A 22,945-nucleotide genomic window follows, 5' to 3' on the forward strand; every position below is an offset into this window, starting at 1 on the left:
CCCTTCAAAAGCAACATGTCTTAGTTTATGTCTATCTCTCGTATATGTTGACTGAGTAAATTAATTAAATTCACGCTATTTTCAGGTGCGGTTCAGTGCTAATTAAACCAGAACGAACAAATGTGAGGCCATATTTTGTGTTTTATATGCGTGCATTTGAAAACTTGGTAAGTAAAACAAATAAATAAACAATAACTAATACACCAAAGAAGTATTTTAAGATAGTTGAAAAATGCTGTATTACGTTTTATGGACGTTTTCGTGTGTATTGCATTGTATTTCGCGCGGAAGTGTCAATATTTCGATAAGTCTCGGTCAACTTTATCAAAGGGCTCCCCCTGGCATGTATATCCAATAATTGTTGGTCTAGTGTGCTGTGTGTGTATCCTAAGACAAAATCTGCCTCGAGGTATACGACATAAATAAGAAGGTTAAACTACTAGGCTACGAAAATGCTATAACAACATATCTCAAGGCAATATTGTGATTTAAGTTTATAGATTAGTAACTTAACACCTAAGCCATTTGTTGTAAAAATAATCAACAAGATTAAACTTTGGAAACCCAGATAAGTAGATAACAATACCAACTTTTGTTTTGTTATTTATCGTTTATTTCAATAAACTTGTTTCTTGAAATTATCTGAAATCGACTAAATAATCCATACATAGCAAACAATATCGAAAAAAATAGACGTTTTTTATTTTCAATTTCAGTGCGTATCTATACTTATATTTTATAATTTATACTGTTGCTGTATTGTACAATATTAAACATAATAAGTAAAAACATTTATAATCAACATTAAAATATTTGTATGTATTATTTTTTCAAATATAAAATTTAGTTTAATATAATGGTTTAACAAAATGATGTGTGACGAAATTGGATACCTAGTTATAAAATAATGAATTCTGAACAAACGATTTTTATAATTTTCTTTTAGATAAAAAAATATTAACCGTAGAAAATTAACGTAAATTTAGATTGTTTATATTTATATTTAAATTGTTCATAAATATAATACGTTTAGAGAAAAGATATTTTTATTTAGGTTTAGAATATTGTAGTTTAAAATTAATGTCAAATCGATATTGTTAAATTTGAATATGAATTTATTAAATAGTTAATAATAAACATTAAATATCAGTATGTTTTGAGCCAATAACTAAATTCAAAATGAACACATTTATTATGGTGACGTACTCGATGACTTACACAAAACGTATTGTACATCAGTAGATATTTTCTTGGTTTATTAAATTGATAATCATTGATGGTTAAAAAAAAATTAATAAAATATATAAATGAATAAAAGAAACAATTTAAAATAAACTATAAAATTTAACGGTAAGATGTGCATTTTTCAGAAAAAAAAATCCAAGCAACTTATTGAATAAACTATATTTTTGATTTTATCTTTATGTAAAAAAGGATGAACGTCAATATCGGCCATTTTGGTTACAAAAATCACTAACAAATACACCTTAGGTATCTAATATACTTATTTATTACGAATTATTAGTATTATATTCAAAGTAATTGAAATGTATAAAAGAATAATTCTAAGTGGATGTCTTCGATTTTTTTTTAAGACGCTTTTACCTACCTAATTTTAAATTTTGGAAAAGTAATTCATCAAATTAAATCCGTTTTTATTTGAATTTACATATTACAAAGAAATATTATTAAATATTAATCACCATTTCCAAATATTTTAATATTATTTACTTGAATTGTTTAATAAATGTTAATTTGTGAAATTCTTTGAATAGATAATATTATTTAAATTTTAAATACTTTAGTCAAATCTATTTTACAAAATATATTATAGTAGATATATATAGGTGATATATGTAACTGTTACAGATTAAAAAAAAATAATCAATTTATTTAAACATATTTCTTGAATAGATACAATTGTTGTTAATAAAACCCAGGCAAAAATAAATAAATAAATGATCGATACAACGTAAGCAGCTTTTGAACATTAATATAAATATATATATATTTATATTTATCTATCTCACAAAAAAATACGCTTTGTAATTGACATAAATACATTTTTTTTCGATAATTATTAATAAATTGATCATAATAATTCATTAGCAATAATCACTGTGAATATTATATTATACAACTACCGCGCTAAATCATAAGAATCAGATTATTGCGTAGTCTTACAAGAAGAGCTGTTATTAATGTATAGAAATATTATAATCAATATTTTATAATTACTTGACAACATCCAAAATATTAATCAAACTATGGTTAAAGTAAACTTATTAAATACATGACCTTCTTATAGTTTTCCGTGTTTCAAAATAAACTTAAATTGTGTTCATTTTAAATCTCATGTGTTGATAATATTATTTTTTCTTGTAAATATAAATTAAATTGTCTAGCGTTTCTTATCGTTGTCCATGTATTCTTCTATTTTTTGTTTTGACATATTATAATGTTTTTAAATAATTCTTAAAAATAAAATTGTATATACTTATCAATAAATCAAAGTAATGTGCCATACATAGTTATAAAAATATATAAATATTACCGTTGAAATATTTGTGCAATTTTATGTAGAACAACGTATATAAATTTATGTATTTAACTATAATCTTTCAAAGTTTTTAATTCCTAAGTACATATGTATTTTAGTATTCTACAAACAAGATTAATTTTCTTAAAACGCATGTAATTAGATTATAAATGAATTAATAATCTCACTTTTCTAAAGTTCTTCTTCTTCCGTGACATTTTAATTTCATGCTTAAACTTTCAAATTCAATTTCAAGAATAACAAGAAATGTGTTTAATATATTTTAAACGGGTGAATGAGTGATCCCACATATATATTTGTAGGTTTGAAACATGTTAGGGCATGTCAAATAAGTTTTAATATGAGTACCTTCCAACAATTTAAGAGTCTTCCAGTTGAATAATGATATTTTTAATTTTGTTTTTATGAATATTGAATCGTTATGTTAAGTTTAAAATATCTTACAAAAAGTCTAAGTACCTACTAATTTAATGGTATAATAACACTAATTATTGTTATTATTATATCTTTCTGCTTTGAAGTGACTTAACAATGTCTTTGTAACGAGGAAATTAAAATATAATTGTATTTTATAATTTATTAAAAACTGTAATTAGTTTCAATGATATGTTTATAAATTGTTAATTTTATATAATGGCACAAATTGCATGTGAATTCGATTAATTTACTATATGAGCACCATAATATTTTTATAATAATTTGTTTAATCATTCACCTTTTTGTATTAAAATATATTTCTTACGAATTTAATATTCAATCGAGTGTTAAAAAAAAGTTACAAAGTTATATTACTATTTTACATTAGCACAAGTATAAAATACCAACGCAAAGTTAAGAAAACTGCTTAAACTTTAAACATCTGATGAAAGTGCAAATTCAGGTTACTATAATGTGTAAGTAGAACATAGTATTATAATAGGTAGGTAGTTACTAAGTTTTCAACAGTATATTATTATATGAGACTTAAAGTCATTATTCTTATACCTACTATGTATATCTGAAACAATTACTTAATTATATTAATTTTAGGTACATATATTATTACTAAATTAGAAACTATAAAATCACTATCATATTATGTTTGAAAAATTACAAGAAAGTAAAATAATTTAATACTAATAATAGAGCATCCTATATTTTTATTTCACCATAATAATTGCAATTATTTACATTTCACTACACACCTTATATTATATTTAAATTTTTTTGTTTTTTGGAGACACATAAAAGACATTCACGTAAAAATAAAACCATTTATGAATCGTGAATCGTAACGCTTTTTTCAAACTGTCATCCGTAAATAGAATGGTTATTATTAAATTTGCTGATTTATACCATTAATATCTCAAGTTTTAATAGAATTCTATCCTACGACGGGATTATTTAAACGATATAAGTAGCTCATAAAAACATCTCTCATACCAGGCATACACTTTTATATTATATATTATATTGTCATAATAGAAATTCAATACGTTTTTAAAATATTTTAATATATTTTATTGTTTTAAATGTTGCCAATAATTGATTCAAATAAGAACATGTCAGTTTAGTGCAAAAAGCTAATTAACCGGTGACCATTCCCAAAGGTGGTAAATCGGTTATGGGGATTCGGATCAGCGGCGACCGAAGCAATAGCAGAGGTGGCGGTAACGGCTTGCACAAAATTTGCATCGTATTGTTCCCGTCGCTAATTAAAACCAATGAGGTCGTGTGGTAGTTTCACCAACGTTGACTGACGGTGGAGTGGTGTATATTTAGATAGTAGCGAATACTATAGTATTCGAACTTTGCTCGGTTGATTGGTTCCCCTCTAGTTTTCTACCACCCGCACGGCCAAACGACGAGCTACCCGTCCCTTAGGGTAAACGTTTTAATTTCAACAACATTTTGTGTCGCACTGAAGTCAATAACACAATATCGTGGACCTTTGTCAGTGGTTAGTGGTTTTTGTGCAACAAAACATCGGTAAATTTAATCCACAGTAATGCATAGTGTCAATTATACACCGAGGTGGTAGGTGGCAAGGGGCTGTTTGCTTTCAGCCCCCCAACCTCGCCGCAATATCAGTCGAACAACCTGCGTGACATAATTGATATCGCCTTTTTCATGTGGGCGGTAAAGGTATTTTCAGCAGTGACGTTGGCAGGAACAATAATAATACTATAACCGGAGTACAAAGAACATCTGAAATAAAAAAACAATTTAAAAATATTAAAAAAAAGTGGTAGTGGCGGCGGGTCCGAAAGCGATGAAAAGATCTAATACGTACTATAGCGAGAAATGAAATTAAAATCCCTTTTCACGATAGTGGGAATACCCTCGTCCGCGAATGTTATGACAACAAACAAAAATGAACTCATAAAATAATTATTTTGGTTGTTTCTCGTATTGCGTTATAAAAAAAACCTGAATTTTTCCGGATTACTCTATGTTCTATAACACGTACGTGTCCTATTTCATAACGGTTTTGCTAATATTTGACATGCAAACGATTTCATATTTCAGACATTTTAATTCTAACGAAGATGCAATTTTAATATAGGCACATGAAAATAAATTCATTTTTTAATTGCTCTTTATTTCGTTTTGATGATTTTGCCATTATCAATTTTAGTTTTATCAAAAAATTACAAAATTACTTTAAAACCAGCGTTAAATGAAATTATTCATACATTTTTTTGTAAAATAAATTAAATATTTTACATTTAATTGACACTGCATAACTTACTTATGTTTTATTGTTAAATATTATATTTATACTTAAAAATTTTATTTGAGGATATAAAATATTATTTAGATAGGCAAATATATTAAATATATATTTAATATTTAAATATACTAATAAATAATTTACACAATTGTATTTATAGTAATTATTAATTGATAGAACCGTGGTTTGTGTTAATAATTATAAGTTATATCTACATTTTCGAAATGTTTAAAATGTGTTTACTGAATAAATGTGCATACAATGCTTATAGTTTCCTAAAACAAATAAATTGTACATTTTATTTTGTCAATTGGATGTTTAGCTTAGGTGTTAAAATCTGTTGATTCTTTTGATTAGGTTAACATTATAAATATCAGCTTTAGTAAAGTATTCGACACTGTGAATCATGATTTATTATTCAGAAAGTTAGATAGTATTAGTTTTACTAACTCAATTTTGAAGTGGTTTAAATCATGTTTATCGTGCCGTTTGCCAACAGTCAAATTAGGAAAATGCATTTTCCAACATATATGAATGATACTTATAGAGTTATTTCTCCAGGGTAATATTTTTCAAAAATTCTCCATTCATTCTTGTGATAGATGTACATCATTGTTTTAAATTTTTAATATATTTTATTCTTTTTAGTTTGGTTTAAAATTTTATGAAGTACAATGTGCGTGTCGAATTGAGTTAGTGAAATTGATTTTAGAATAACAATAAATGGTAATAAAGCACCTAATCTAATTAAATAGCGGTATGGTCGTATGAAACATTATGTTAATCGTACTATAATTTTAAATTATAATAGACAAATAATGCATCATATTAGAAAACTCTTGTATCATGGATATTCATAATAATGTAATAAATATTCAAAATAAAAACTTTAAAAAACAATGATAGAATATTTTTTTTTTTATATATATATTTCTGTACAATAATAATACCTATAATATAACTGTTATTTTTTATCTCTTTATATAAATAATTATGTCTATTTGGATAAAAAAATAACCATAACATAATTATAAATTGTCTAAAAACGATCGTCTATCATAGCCTTTGATCGTGAAGCTAATCTAACCTTTAAACCGTTTTACATTTTGTATGTGTTATTTCTTATATAAATGCATACAAGTGTATATGCATTTTGAGATGAAGTTATCCAAATCGGACATTTCTTTTTAGATATTTTAACATTTAGAAAAAACAAAAATATTTATCATTACGACGATTGCCTTAATGCAGTGACTTGCAATCAAATCTTCGTCATACATCTTTTCTTTTTTTAAATACAAGTTAACAAAAATGTAATTAAATTACAATAACTATTTTTAACTTTTTAATGATATTTAATATAGAAATTTCAGTGTAGAATATTCCATATAATATTTTTAATACAATAACATATTTAATTATTCATCTTCCTTCAACATGACTTTACCCACACACGGTTGTATATCTTATTTTTCTTTCACAAGTAAAAAAGATAATATATTAAAAATGTAATATTTATTTCATTTTTAATTAATCATTATAAGTTCTTAATTTTTGTTTTCTATACCATAAAAAAATATAGGACCATTTAAAAAACAAAATATTGTTTTTTCAGTCTTTTGTTCTTAAGTGTGAAAACTAACATACTGGTAAATTAATAATGCATTAGCAAAATTAATATCAAATCATAGAATTAGTAATAGCTCAATATTATTGTAGGCATCTAAAAATATATAATTTTCTTAACCTAATCTAATCAATTTCGATTAATTAATATTGGTAGGTTATTAAAAATCAGTGAATAGTGTATTTCGGATAAATTGTTGCTAAGTGAAAGAATATTGTTGTGCAACAATGAGATTACATTGAAACATTTATTTTTTAAAAACTATAAAACCAACCGTTTTTTTTTTTGTCAACTTAATAGGTTAATATTTTAGTTATTATTATTATTATTTATTGTAATAAATTTAAAACATAAATTCATTTAAAAGCCTAAAAAATCATGTTTTTAATACCTTCGTATTTATCAAGTTAAGTTCTAGTTATTCTAATTGATAAAATAATATTTAAACGTGTATGTAAATAATTATTTACCTCATATTTTACAAGTGGATAAACAAAAAATAAATTATTATTTACTTTTAAAAACACACTCTTGTAAATTAATTTGAATGAAGAGTTCTCATAAGGTAAAACGAAATATGCTACATACAACTATTTGTATTTATAACAATCTATTTATAAATGTTTATCTTTTCTGCTTTGCTAATTGTTTTTAAAATTATTTTTACAAAAATTCTGGGAAATTATTGTCCAACAAAAATACTAAGAAAATATTTCACTAAAATAATTGATCATCTAAATAACTTTGTTTTCGTGATTTTTTTAAGAAATAGTAAAAACTATAAGAAATTTATTTTTTATTGTATTATTTAATACATGGGTATTATCATCTGTGAATATATTTTATTTAGAATAATATTAGTTTCTTATATTTTTACATTTCTATTAATAAATAATAAATACGAATAAATAAATAAAAATATTTTAATAAATCTATATAGCATTATTTTAAATATGATGCATATTATTTTTTTACTGATTTTAGAAATTTCGTCTGATTTTCTAATTTTGAAGTATGGATTTGCTTGTAGATTGGAATGAGAATAAAACGTTTCCAACACGTTTAATTTCAGATTGTGTTACACATGGCAGATTACTATAATTTATTATTCTTGGTTCCCCGGCGGCGGTGTCGGTGGCGACGACGACGACGACGACGACGACGACAACAACCGTTTTGGGCCGGCACAGCCGGATATGAATCCGTTCATGCAGAAACAGACCACGTAGCATTAATTTGACTACAGTAGGAGTAAGGGGAAACGAAGGGTAGCTAAACTGATAATCGCATAGCAAAACCATTGGAAATTAAACTCACTTGACGTGTATTCAGTGCCGTTGACTGCTGACCAAAATAACGAACCCGTTTATGTCGAATTATTTGCACTGGACAATTTACCCAAAATCTCCCTATTCATTCTGATGCTTCGATGCCCCAAAGGAATAATAAACAATGTACTTCAAAAATGGTCAACAAAATTCACGTTTTTGTCATTGGTTGTATACCTGGCCGCTAAGTGTCATGTTGAACTGAATGTGTATTTAATTAACAATTCTGTGATGAAATGCATAAACTCGTTTCATATACAATATACCGTACAGACTGATCTTTCATAATTTAATTTTAATAAAACTAAATTTAAAAACATAATGTCATATTAATCATAATATTATACAAAATATAACATTCATAATAAATTTAACATAACAAATATTTATATAATTAATTAGTTTATGAACTAGATACAATATGATGGATAAGTAAAATACAATACAATATTATGTCCAAACTTTTAAATAAATATAAAGTATACCTTATTGTTGTAAAAATCAATTTAGCTTATTCAATTTTTCTATCATTAAATAATTAAATTATATAATTTTGAATTTTCAGTTGAAACAAATAATCAATATTATTTATAACGGAGTCCTTATTTATAATCATTATAAATTATTATGATAGGTAAGTTTTGACAAAACTACGAACAATGATTTATTATTAGGTTCATGTATTCATTAAATTATTGAAATGTGTATCTATCCTATTATTTTAACCATTTGACTAAATAGTTTTAACTGTATAATATTATACAAGTTTAAATGTCTTACAACATGTAGTGAAATAATGATTTATATTTTATTCCAGACTGGAATTTTCTCTAACGCTACACAAATTAATAATTTATCCAACATAATAATAGCTTGGGATACATTTTTTTTTTCATTTTATATTATACTTCTGTATAGAGGTCAAATACAATCATAAAATCCATGCATGCATAACAAAGTCATTAAAGTTTATATGATTTGAACGAAAATCCTATGGTAAGATGAGAGAGAGAGAGTAGTATAAAGGCTGAGTAAAAATGGTTTTGGACTACGGAACAAAATGAATAATTAATAAGAATGTGCCAAGAAGAGTGAGACTATAAAATGCGTGCATTATTCAGACCCACCCTCTTGCCAACCTCCTGTCACAATGCATGAGCTCTTATTAATTAACAGGCTAGCCATACAAATTTCATATTCATAAAATCACGAGTACCTATTATGTGTTAAAGTTTTTTGGCTGTAAAAATGTTTATTGAAAAAAAAAATGATTTTTTAAATGTAGGTACAGTTATTGTTTTAATAATAGATAATATAATAATTTGTTATAAATATTAATAACTGTTAAATATTTAATACAGCATTAATTTTTATGTCAATGCTAAAAATATATTTGATGAGTAGTGTGTATATTTTGACAAATACCTAATAATATGTTGAAAATAATTGATAAGACAATTTAAAAAAATAAAAAAAGTAAACTATTAATTACTTGAAAACTGGTTTGAATAATTCAAAATTTCCATTTTTTTTTTTATATATAAATTGGCAATTGTAGTATTTTCTTGAAATGTTTTAAGTGTTCACCATTAAAATGTTTAAAATTACAACCAAATTATAAAAAAATCATACAAGGATAAATCTTTAAATTATTATACGTTTTAACCAATTATTGTTAAAATGTTAACATCAAACTGTTAAAACATATACATATATGACCACATGGTCTTAAGAAACTTTTTTTTTTGTTAACCCCAGTAAAAATATTTACAAGGAATCTTATATTTTGTATCTTTTATATGTTTTCTATTATATGTATTTATAATCTTGAAATTGTCAAGCGATAGTATAAAAATAAAAAATGTCGATATTTGTCATTGCTATAAAAGCAACTTACGTGATATGTTGTGTTACATTTTTAAACTGTTTTACCTACAAACAGCAATTTGTTCATACGTTAATTAAAAGCCATAATAATGTTGAGAATTTCAAAGTTATATAAATTACATAAAAAAGCAAAACATTTTTAGTGAAATTTTTATGTTTCTATAGTAATTAATTTTTTAACTACAAAAAAAAAATAACACGATCAATTTCATAAAAAACTGATTTTACGTAAATATTTAATTTAATCGGGAAAATAGTTTTTCCCGATTATTATGAATATGACTAGGTATTTTTTTTTTTATTATTATTTACTCTTCTATCTTAAAGTATTAACCTGATCCAATTTTCTACCTGATTAAATCATTTTTTCTGCTCTAAATGACAAACAGGTAAATATTTATTTATTTTTTTGAGCACACATCATAAAACTATACGTTCATCAATACACTCTGAAATTGAGATTTTAATATTATGTTGCACTAAATATGATATTATATAGTATATCATTATAGCCAATTCAGAAAAAAATATTGTATTTTTGTATTTTAATATTATGTTTTGTGTATGTTTCTAAATAATAACAAATAGTGAATCTTCTAGCATGTTCAAATAAATATGCTTTTCTTATTGACTATATATTATAGATAGTAATATTATGAACCATATTTACGTATTGATATTTTTAAGAATAGTTATAATATGATTTGACCAATTTAGTAAATTAATAAATAAGTCAATTTTAAAATGTAAATTAAAATAAAGTTAATTATGTTGATTATAGAAACCATCCATTTTACATTTAGGTATATTAGATTTATGATTAACAATTATACCTAAATTATAGTCAATATACATGTAAATTAATATACTACTATTTTGTCACGAATAGTTTCCATTTAATATAATTTATTCCCGTATTGTATAATATTTGCTACAGAATAATTTTCAGTCGATCTAATTTATTTTATTTTATTTAGTACCTATCTAAGAAAAAAATCTAAAAAATTCGTTTTCAAAAATATTTATAGTTTTAAAATGATATATTGCCAATTCTCGTGGATTAAGTTTCGTAGCATGCACAATGCACATAATATCGGTATTTTTTGTTCTTCCAGGTAAGTTTACAAAACAAATGAACCTGTTATATTTATATCATTAAATCAATGATATTTTGAAAATACTAAATTTATTTAGAGTGGAAGAGTGGATGGAATCGAAATTCGAGTACAGTCGCGTGGCTGGGTGTAATGCATTATAATATCTAATAATGTGTAAGTACGTGTGTGCGTGCACGCATATTTGTTCATTTATTTCGGTGGGACTAGTTTATTTAGTCATAAGGTGATAGTTGAGAAGAAAAGTGGGAGCTTTTGTTAAATTAGAGGATTAACGAGAACAGGGATCTTACAGAACTGTAGCAGTTACCGACTATCCGGTTAAATGTGAAGGAAACGATAACGGGGATCGTATAACGAGACATTTGTGGAGTCCATGCTAAACATCGCGTGTAACTTTGTCATGCGACGGAGAGTAACCGGACTTAGCGAAGAGAGAAACGGGAAATCCGGATATAACATTTTTGATGACTACCGTTATGCCACATTAAACGGAAAAACACGGGGTCGGGGTGCACGCAATATGTATGAAAAGGATGAAAAGAGGCAAACGTCACCCCTTAGCTCGCCGTTCGGTTGAATGTGTGTTTTCAGTTAGTATACTGTTCTTCAACCCAGTTATCGGCCATAGTTGTCAAAATTGTTTGCATGTGCTATTGATACTTATGTTGACATAAAAACTGATCACTGTATTGTATACAGAAAATAAAACGTCAAAATTCCTCAATTCCAATTTATTATTTTAACTGTCAACTATTATTTTTATTTCTATCAATAATACGCTGATATTAAAAGAAATATATTTTTTTTTCTAAAGCAAAGTAAAGTCTATTGGTTGAAAAATATTTATAAAAGTATAAAACAAATACGAAAAGTTAAAAATACTAAAAATAGTATAATTGATTTTAGCATAATATGTTTTCTATTTTTATTTAAATGTAATATATTCGTTCAATTTTAACACTGTAAATCTGCAGATTTCCTACTAAGAGCTAAATAAATGCAGTACAAAAGTTAAATAATAACTTAAAAGAAAATTCAATCAATAAAATAAAAGTTATTAATTACATCACTAACATAAACGTGTACATTTAAAAAAGTAAAATGTGGAAACTCGGAAATAGATATAAAGTATAATATATTTATATATTGTATATAATATATAAATGTGATATTAAAATAAGTAAAGTAAAAAAGTAAAAAAATTACAATCTGTAATATTTATATTTTATTATCTTAAAGTATTTTTATTATGTAAAAATCATATTTCCTAAAAATAATAAATGTTATACAAAATTGAGTAAATATAAAATTTTATGTATAAAATGTTAATAACAATAATTTTTTTTTTTTTTGTAATATCCCTATATTTCAATAATATATTTCCTAGAATTTAAAAAAATATCAGTTTATAAATATTTAAATTAAATTTTGATATCTATATTATTTTTCATTAATTAATTTAAGCTATTCAATTTAATTAATGCTTCTGGAACATAATTATTTATGTTATTAAAAAAGTAAATCGCTAAGTTTCAAATTTATATGTATAAATTATTTATATAAAACAGTATTTGACATAATTTTCATATTGAATACTTTAACAGGTAAACAAATAATAATCAGTTAACATAATATAGTCACATTTTATATTGAGAAGTATCAATAAATCATTTCACTTTTTATGATAAATTAAAATAAGTTCATAATTTACTCAATTTACTTGGCTTTGATTGTGGCTGTTTCATAATAATTATAAATAATATTTTATTATTTCATTCTATCGGCTGTAATTTTTCTCCATTTATTTTTTACATTATGATGTACAATATTAATTTCGTTTATCAGATTATATCAGACGATTGTTTCTAAGAACCAGAAAACTGCTATAAAAGTAAGAACTCAAATATCAAGCGTTCCGTTAAATAAATAAATAATGATAGAGCTGGTGACTTTTTGGAATTAAAATATTCCTTACCTCCGTAAAAAAAAAAAAAATCAAAATCAAAGCCATTAATAAAGTCATTCGAAACTTTCAGAAAGGGAAAAAATCAACTACATTACAGTTTTAAATTACTGAAATAAAACACATAAGAGAAAAATGTGCGCTCTTAAAATTATACGGCGGCGAAGTGTCACGATAAATTATTTGAGGTTGAAAAGAATTAAAAACAGAGATTTTTTTTTTGTTATATGAACATTGTAGAAAATCTGTAGCAGCTGAATAATTATCTGTGGGAATTGTGGTGTATACACCGGTTCGAAGCATGAAGCTCTCAGTGTTTTTAGTTAATTCCTGGAAATAAGTTTGTTAAATCTTTTGGGAGAGAAATGACACATTATTTATTGTCCATGTCTTGTAGTAAATGAGTAGAAAGAATATATGAGATTAAAGCAAAAGTATGAAAAACTAAAATAAAAAATAAAATACTTAATGCTTAAATATCATTAAAAACATTTTTGTAGTTTGATGTGTATGTTTACAATGTGAACCAAATGTTATGTATGACATAAGCCTTCATAAATTGAAAAAATTATAAACAAAATGTGGAATGGAATATTTTTGTAAATATTTTAGTTTGGTGTTTGGAAGTGTTAATTTATCAATTTCATTACCAAAAATTAATATTTCAGATAGTTTTTTTACGATGCCCAGTGTTCTATGACAAAAACCGAATTCAAAAAAATAAAGTAATTTATTATAATATATATGAAGTTGTATGTATCAAATAAAAGATTCAATATAATAAGAAGAGTTAAATTAAATCTTATTTTATGTGCCTATTTTTCCTTAAAATGGTGAAAACGTGATACCAATAAAGGTGAAAAATTAAAGTTCAAATACCTCATATTTGCCTATACGTTTAACAACTTTCCTAAAATTCACACACTTCATTATACTATTTATATAAATACTTTAAATTAAATAACCTGTTATTAATTAAACTGTAGAATCGGGACTGTGTATTTAAAACAAGGCAAATATACTTTTTAAAGATAAATATCTTTAAAAAGTATATTTAATTTGTAGCTACTAAATCCGTCTCTAATGCTAGTGCTTATTCACAAGTAATAATTGTCAAGTTAAATATATTTAAACAAAAAAAGGAGAATTAAAGATAATGCAATTGGCTTACGAAATACGGTTGAATAATATTAGAATAATGATAATTCCTCTGAAAAACCAGAGTTAGTTTACTTTTAACTAATTTTTGTTAGTATAAATATTAATTTAAAATAACAATATAAATAATAATATTATTATATAACCATTAATGAAGTATTCATATTATGCTGATAATGCAATCAAACACCATTGGTCATAACTTATAACTTATAAATATCGAACAGCACACACTGAGTTCACGTCACACGCCTGAATAATTAACTCATAACTTTTCAAACGCATACCTACGTCAATTATTAATTTATGTATTCTTCAGCATGATAATGGGTCCACAGAACAATAGTTCGTGCGAGGGCCAAATATTCAATGTTAATTTTAAAATAAGTATTCTCCGCGGATTCGAACTTGACAGCGCATTTTAATCTATTATAACACGGTTTACCCGTGTATGCAAAATATCATAATTTAATATAGAAAAAAAAACAAATCCAGATTCCGTTTTTTTTTTTTTAAAATAAATAAATATTTCAAAAAAAGAATATAAGATTATAATATTGATATACATATATGAGCGTGCATATATTAGTTTAAATAGTAAAAAAAAAAAAAAATAACAAAATATGCGAGAAGGTACGGAACTAAAGTTGTTCAAAATCAAGTTATACACTAGTGAAAAAAGTTTGTCTCCTGGTTACAATTCAAACAGAATTACCTTCTATAATAAATTACTAATTTATCGTCATAAAATGTTGATTCAATCCATTAGTGTCGTCCTATTAAGATATTTTTGGAATATATTGTTCGTATAGCTTGTGTGTACTTATTAGCAATGCTTAAATGCTTGAACTCCGAAGTAACGTCTTGCGGTTGCTGTTTTGTAAAAACGTCAAAACTATTATACATAACTGTTGGCGTATTTGTGTACACCGCAAAGTCTCAACAACATAACGATAGTTTGTTGTTTTTATATGCTCGCATAAACTACTTATATTAGTTTGCAACTACATCATTGTTTTATGCAATAGGTACCTACTGACGGAATATGTAACGACAATCATAACATTACATAATATGTATTATCTTGCAGGTATAATAATACAGTAAATATCGTAATATATACGATTAAGTGCTTTTGTTATAATTCAATTATTGTATTCTGTTTGATTTTTTTTCTAATTGCAAATATACTGCAGATAAGTTCAACTATACTTCGATAAAACGGATAAATGCGTTTTCTTGTACTTAGTTGGTATATTGTAAACGACAAAAAAAAGCACGCCTTAATATAAATATAATTATAAAAAAGATACCATATTACCATAATAATATATTATTCATTAAATTTTATATTTGTGTCATATTTGTGTTTTTTATTTCATGAAAAAGTGTACAAAATGAATTTTAGACTGGCTTTTGATATCTTACTTCAACGGTAGTATTTTGTTATTATTATAAACAAACGTTTTAAGTGCGTAATAACGAAGATAAGTATAAATCCAAATGGTCTCTTTCAAATAATTCCTTATTATTATCGATGTTATTATTTTCTTTTTTTTTTTTTTTTACACAAATTCCTTCATAATAGTATTTATTTTAAATACGAATCGTAATAAAATAATAGAACGATACTTCTAGAAATCCACCTACACGTTCGTGTACCTAAAATGCCTATATAAACGCCGTCTTAAACATTTAACGACCATTGACCGTAATTTATATGCATAATAGAAACAGGTATTTTTTTTTAAATTGTTTAATGTAATATAGGTAATATAATTTATGTATATTTTTTTGGATATTATTATATATTAAATTACTTCCTACAAATGATTATTATTTAAAATTTCTTACATTTTACAACATGCGTTTATTATTTGTTTACGCTAATCAAATTATTTTAAATACTTATAAGTATTAGCTATACATTTAATTAATTAAAATATAAACATAAAAAATAAAGAATTTAATATTAGGTATGTTTGAGATGTAAAGATTTAATTTCTATTACATATTTAAACTGTTCGATATACATATAAGATGTATTTACTTATCGAAGTAAATAAATGTATGTAAATTATTACATAGTAATTACCTATTATTGAAATGTGTAAATTATAGCGAAAATGTGTAAACAGTACTAAATTAATAATATAAATACAATAATAATTTGACAGAAGAGTTTTGTGTATTTTATGTTATTATTATAATATAAAATGTTTTTTCTTATACAAAATATATAACTAATTTGAAAGGCCAATACCTAAATTGTATTTAAATAAAATTATAATTTTATTTATTCTACTACAGTATTCACTTCTAGAAAATAACATGGTTAACTGTAATTTTTAGATAAACATTTTATTATTTATTAGTACACTGCAGTGATCTCTGTTTAAGCCCATTAATAGCGGTCATTTCTAAAACCCTTGAACTAATATAGGCGTGAGATTAATCCATACGATAGATAGGACATCATTTAATTGTAAACATATTTGTATTATGTCCATTTTATAATTCATATTTACTTGTAAAAAAAAATAAAATATTTTTTGAACTTTTTTTTACAATAAACATATTTTATATTTATTTTTTGTAATAAAATAAGTATTGTTTTTATGAATATTTGGACAAATATATTTTAGTTAAAGCTAGTTGTTTATCCATTATGTATTGGATATTTATTTTTGATGATATTGAAACCCAAAAACATTCAAGACAATAATGATTTTTTATTTTTAAAGGTTGAAAGTTCTAAACCGTTTTTCTTAATAAATATATTTACTGTTAGAAACTACTTCTATATAAATATATTAAAAAACCCTTTTTTATGGACAATCAATTTGATTTTTACACACTACTAACTCATATATATATATATATATATATATATTAGACTTACTATTGTTCTAACTTCTGAAAACTATAGAAAAACGTTGACAATTCTGCAAACAGAAATGAAAAAAAAAATAATTGCATTTTTAACAAATTTGATACTAAATAAATATAATACTCACAGCAATATTATAGTATAAGAATGATATTATATCAACATATTTTGTGATATTATGTTATGTTTACTTAAGATTCTTAAATTGTCTTTTATTATCATTATAATATTATTTGAAAAACTCGATGATGTATTTGTTTACTTTTTATCACAATTATCGTAATTAATAGTTGTTGAGATTAGAATACTTTTTTTTTATATATTAATAAATTATTCAATAACACATTTATTTATGTTAAGTATTACTACCAAATTTTTAATAATTTATATTAGAAATATATTTGATATAAATGTATACATTTTCATGTAAATACATAAATCTGTATGGTAAAAACTACAAGTTAGTTATAATTCATTGACATTTTTTAAATGTTTAATATTATAAATTAGGCGAATAAAATGTTGCACGTGTAAATTCAACTATTTTTTATTTACTTCTTATATATTTTATAATTTATATTACATTTTTATGTATACGTATTATATAAGACATCCAACAGGCAACATTTTCATAAATTATGTAATTAAAATAGTGATCGATTTTAATTTTTAACCGACTTTTAAGAAATAATATTAATTTACTAATTTACGAACTACATTTTGATGTATTTCTAGGCGATCACTTAAAAAGATTACTTCATAATTAGTAATTTATTCACTTGGCATCGTTTGACAAATATGTATAACCACAAACATATCCAGTTATTAATGCACTTGTATTTAACATTCAATTCACAAAGAAAGGTTAAGATAACCTTAGCCATTAAAATTATTTTGACTTTTTTCTAACTTGCCATTTAAAAAAAAAAAATACAAGTTTTAGTAAATATATCAAATTCTAATAAAACATTTGAAAATGTAAAATTTGAATTCATTTACAATTGCGATTGCAAACAAGTCAGAACACTCGTTAGAGATTAAAGTAACTTTAAAATAGTAATCAAGGTATTCATCAAAAAAGCTATATAATAGTATAAATGTTTTAACTATTCAAAATGTATACTTCAAATTTATATTAATTTATCATAATTTACCAGAGCTATATTATTCCATTGCAAGCAACAAAAATGTGTTATTAATTTGTCACAAACAAAAATAAAAGCATGCAATCAATATGAATTTTAAAGAACTAAATTAATAATTCTGATACCGAAACTCTTACTGTTTCGTATACTAGACTAAAATAAATTAAGAAATGGCCTCTATAGATCTCTTTACAATTTAATTAAAATTGATTATAGTAATTGCGTATAGTCTGTTTTTATTATTAATAATATTATCATAGTTTTTTTCTAGTGCTATATGTATTGATTTTTTTTAAATTCATTGTTGGGCTACAATTGCAAAACAACTCTTGTTTCAAGCCTAAATGTTCAAATATATATATATATATATATATTATATTGATATGATAATCATAATAACATAATTCAATATCCTGTATATCCACAAGAGATATTATTAGTGATGCCCAATATTTTAATTGCAAAAAATTAAAAAAAGTTATTATTATACTATTGTACAATTATTCGTTTCATTCAAATTATATCTATTTGTTAACTAATAATATTTTATCAAATATTAAACCAAAAATAGTATTAACACAATATATATATATATATGACTTTTAATGGACAAAGGAAATCAGAACAATTATCAATAAGTTTAACGAAGAAATCTTAGTTATAATAATACAGATTAGACTATAATTTTCAAGCAAATGTCTTAGATGATGGTTATTAACTAAATAACGCAACGAAACATATATCAAATAATTTTTTTTTTTCGTAGATAATTCACCAATCAGATTATATATTGTTTTTGTAACATGCAATTCTTATTCTTTTACACTCGATAATATTTATTAATTTTTCCCAACCAATCAACCACTCATCACAAAATTCCTCAACCAAATGAAATCTATACTAAACTCCCTTTTACTTGCTTAAACATCTCTTTTAAATAAAATTCTTATCACTATCTTTTCCACTCCCTAACAACAACAGATTTTTCGTTATTGTATCACGTTTACAATTACGCTTATCATAATCTCTTATACTGTTATTATACAATTAATAATTTAATATTATTGCCAACGTATAATATTTATGAAAATTATATTATCATAGAATATATTGTCACATGAAAGTTTAATATTTAAAAAAAATTGTAACGCAATACATTATTTAAAAAAATTCTTTATCAAAATGAGTACCAAATCGATTTTCTTTTGAATAATAATATGTAGCAGTAAAGTTTAATTTATGTATATTATTATACAATTTTATTTTTGGTTATTAATTATCACAAAACGCATACACTTTTGGATCAAAATATTATTCTGGAAGTGATTATGTCATATTGTTTTTAATAAAATATCTGAATATAATATATTTTAATATTTGGTAGAAAATTATTATATTATTAATATAAATATTATTTCAATAATAATTTGTTTACTATTTATTTTCAATCAACAATAATTGTTTAGTACATATTAAAAATAGTAACCTTTTAAACTATTCTTGTCAAATTGTGAATCTATTATTCCTTTAAATATCTTATAAAATATAAAATATTTTTTCATCATAGTTAAATACCAACTACCGGTATTGAAATGAACATTTATTTTGTAATAAGGTTTTATATTGGAAAAAAACGTTCGCAATATACAATCATTTTAACTTCAAATCACATATAAAAAAAATGTGACGAAAAGAGAGTTTTTAATATGGGTTAAACACCCTAAGAGCATCTGCATTCCTCACCACCTTTTCGAACAAATGTATAAATATTAAATAAAAGGCGTTTATTCTGATTCTTAAGAAAATGCAGTATTTAAAAATGTTTTCAAAGTACTTTAACGGTGAATAGACCAGAAGAACCGTTTTTATTTTTTTTATTATTATTATTGTGAATCTATTATTGAATTAATTGGTAATATGAATATTACCTAATTATGAGAATTATAAAATTTTAATAACTTGATTCATAATTAAAATATTACAACAAACCAACGTAGAGCCTTGATAATATCTTAAGATGTAATAGGTAATAAGTTATTTTACTCTAATTCAATAATAACAGCGTAAAAATTAACATACTTTTTTTCATGTCGTATATAAATCATACATAACACATTTGGGTATTGTGTCCTATTTTTTTTTCATATTACGTAAGTAAATACTTAATTTTAAATAAATTCAAGTATTTTTCTAATCTATTGTTATGTCATATGATATATTTTAAAGAAAATCTACTTTATTTTTCTTCGATTATATTTAGTAAATATCTGAATTTTGGTCATTTCCGAAATTATACATATTACATCTAAGTGTATTTAAATTTAATATTTCAAACATATATACTATGAACATAACATTTGAAAATGAAATGATCCGCATCATTATTATCTAACCATGCATTATAACAATATAAATAACAAATTTCCCCTTAAATGTTGAATTGCAATGGATAGTATTTTACATAGGACGTTGTTATAGAAAATAGTTCACATTACCGATATTCACTATGCTTTTATGTGATTTTGCGAGCCAAATAGCATAATAAATAGCCTGCGCCATTGGAAACGTATGGTAAGTCTAGTTTGTCGATTGCTGATAGTGGCTTTTAACGGTCGCTGTAACGACTAACGGATGCTTTGTATTCTTTACGGGTAGTTGAAAGTGTCAAACATAAATCAAACAAAATATGTTTCTAAATGCAATGAAAAATAAGTGCTGCATGGGATATGATAGATTTAAAAAGTAATTTTTATATTTATATAATTTTATTTAATCTACATATTATCTTACGAGACTTTTTTATTATATCCTATGTGTATCTTTTATCATATAGATATTTACCTACCTATTATAATATTATATTATGATATTTTAATATATTTCATAAAATTTAACTTATTACTCTTTTTGATACTACAAACAATTTTTATCTTATCATAAAATTATTATTTTATTATATTTTCATTTATTTAAAAAAAAAAATGCTGTTGTTGACACTTTTAGGGATTTTATTGCGAATTCCTATCTTACTTGTTATGCAAAATAAGTTTTAAAAAAATGTATGAATAAAAGAATATCATATTTCGGTTTAATAACTTAAACTTCGTAGTATGTAATTAAAAGAGATACTTTTTTATGACGTCATCATTTAACTTGATAAATTGTTATTTTATTATTATTAATAATATTTTATTTGAGATTTATAAATAATGATTTTGTAATTTGATACTAAATTATCTAATAATAGGTTTAGACAATATTTAATGGTTCATTTATTTTATCATATTAAATGTTACAACTAGGTAAATTTTATGTTTCATATTATAACTTTCAATACAGCCTTAAATAGTGATGTGATTAATACTGACTAAAAATTCATAATAAAATTTCTATCGATATGAACTGACGCAAACTATTATTTTGTTAATTGTATATAATTATGTACACGCACACACATACACATAGTCTAATAAACAAAATATTTATAATAATAATAATAAAATAATATTTCTAATAAATAAAATATTTAAAATAAATAATTTTATAAATTTTTTTATGATAATTTAAACAAATTTTTAAATATTTATATTTTTTTCTTAAATTATTGGTTTTAAAAATTAGAATAAATTATTATAGTTATTATTTTTCAAAATGCAATATTATGTTAGACACTGCATTTAATTTAAATGTTTATAATGATTTTAATAGATGTTATTATACGTAGAAATTGAACGTTAAAACATACCGTTTAATATTATTCATAAATATATAACAATAATTTGATGTTTTCTACTAATTTTTAACCCTATTTAATAATAATTATTAGTGTTTTTTGTGAAATATTATTTTTATTTTTTATATCTCGTATTTTTAAAGAATTCACAAAACTGTAAGCCAAAAATGTGTGTTCAGAAAAAAAAGAAATCGGTATATTATTTTGGTGTATTTTAATTTTTGGCTCAGTTTTTCGTTTTTATAGATACCATTACACAGGGGTTCTTCAATAAGCTATACGTTAGCAAATTATTGTGTGCCAAGTAGGTGCCTAAATTAATTAACATACGTATAATGTGTATAATAATATAATATTTAATAGTATTATACATTTTTTAAAATTAATTTGATATGCCAACATAATCGTTAGACTGATCTATTGTATAAGATTAATATACTATGACATTTCTTTGTGTGTAAAAATGTTTAATACATTAATACCCCAATTATATAGGTTCTCAAATTCTTAAGATTATTGGCCAATTTTCTTATTTCTGACTTATACGCACAATGCGATATATTACAATGGAACGGTAGACGGGTATAAAAATATATGTATAATAGTGAAGATAAAATTATAACATTCACTTTGAAAGTATAAGACATCACGCTCGATGGATAGTGAGAGAAAAAAATCGAATAAAACTATTATTCAGATTTAAAAAATATATACGAATAAACGGATATCCCTTTTATTTTTATTTTTATAATTGAATGAAAGGATATATTTTATTATAAATGCATACTATTTTAATACAATAAAATGTAAAGGAAATGTTACA

At 23.6% G+C, this 22,945-nt stretch overlaps 1 protein-coding gene across 2 annotated transcripts in view; it reads left to right on the top strand.

Annotated features, from left to right (window-relative positions):
* The window catches only part of LOC113560522 (leucine-rich repeat-containing protein 24), a 143,243-nt gene that overhangs the window by 63,722 nt on the left and 56,576 nt on the right, over positions 1 to 22,945 (top strand). The window contains exon 2 of one of the 2 annotated variants that reach the window (XM_026966445.1): positions 86 to 167. The gene's annotated coding sequence lies outside the window, so the exon portion shown is untranslated. Of the gene's footprint in view, positions 1 to 37; positions 168 to 22,945 lie in introns of those variants that run through there. The other variant, XM_026966446.1, reaches the window with a different exon arrangement.

The sequence above is a fragment of the Rhopalosiphum maidis genome, chromosome 1 (assembly GCF_003676215.2).
Source record: "Rhopalosiphum maidis isolate BTI-1 chromosome 1, ASM367621v3, whole genome shotgun sequence".
Taxonomy (NCBI): Eukaryota; Metazoa; Arthropoda; class Insecta; order Hemiptera; family Aphididae; genus Rhopalosiphum; species Rhopalosiphum maidis.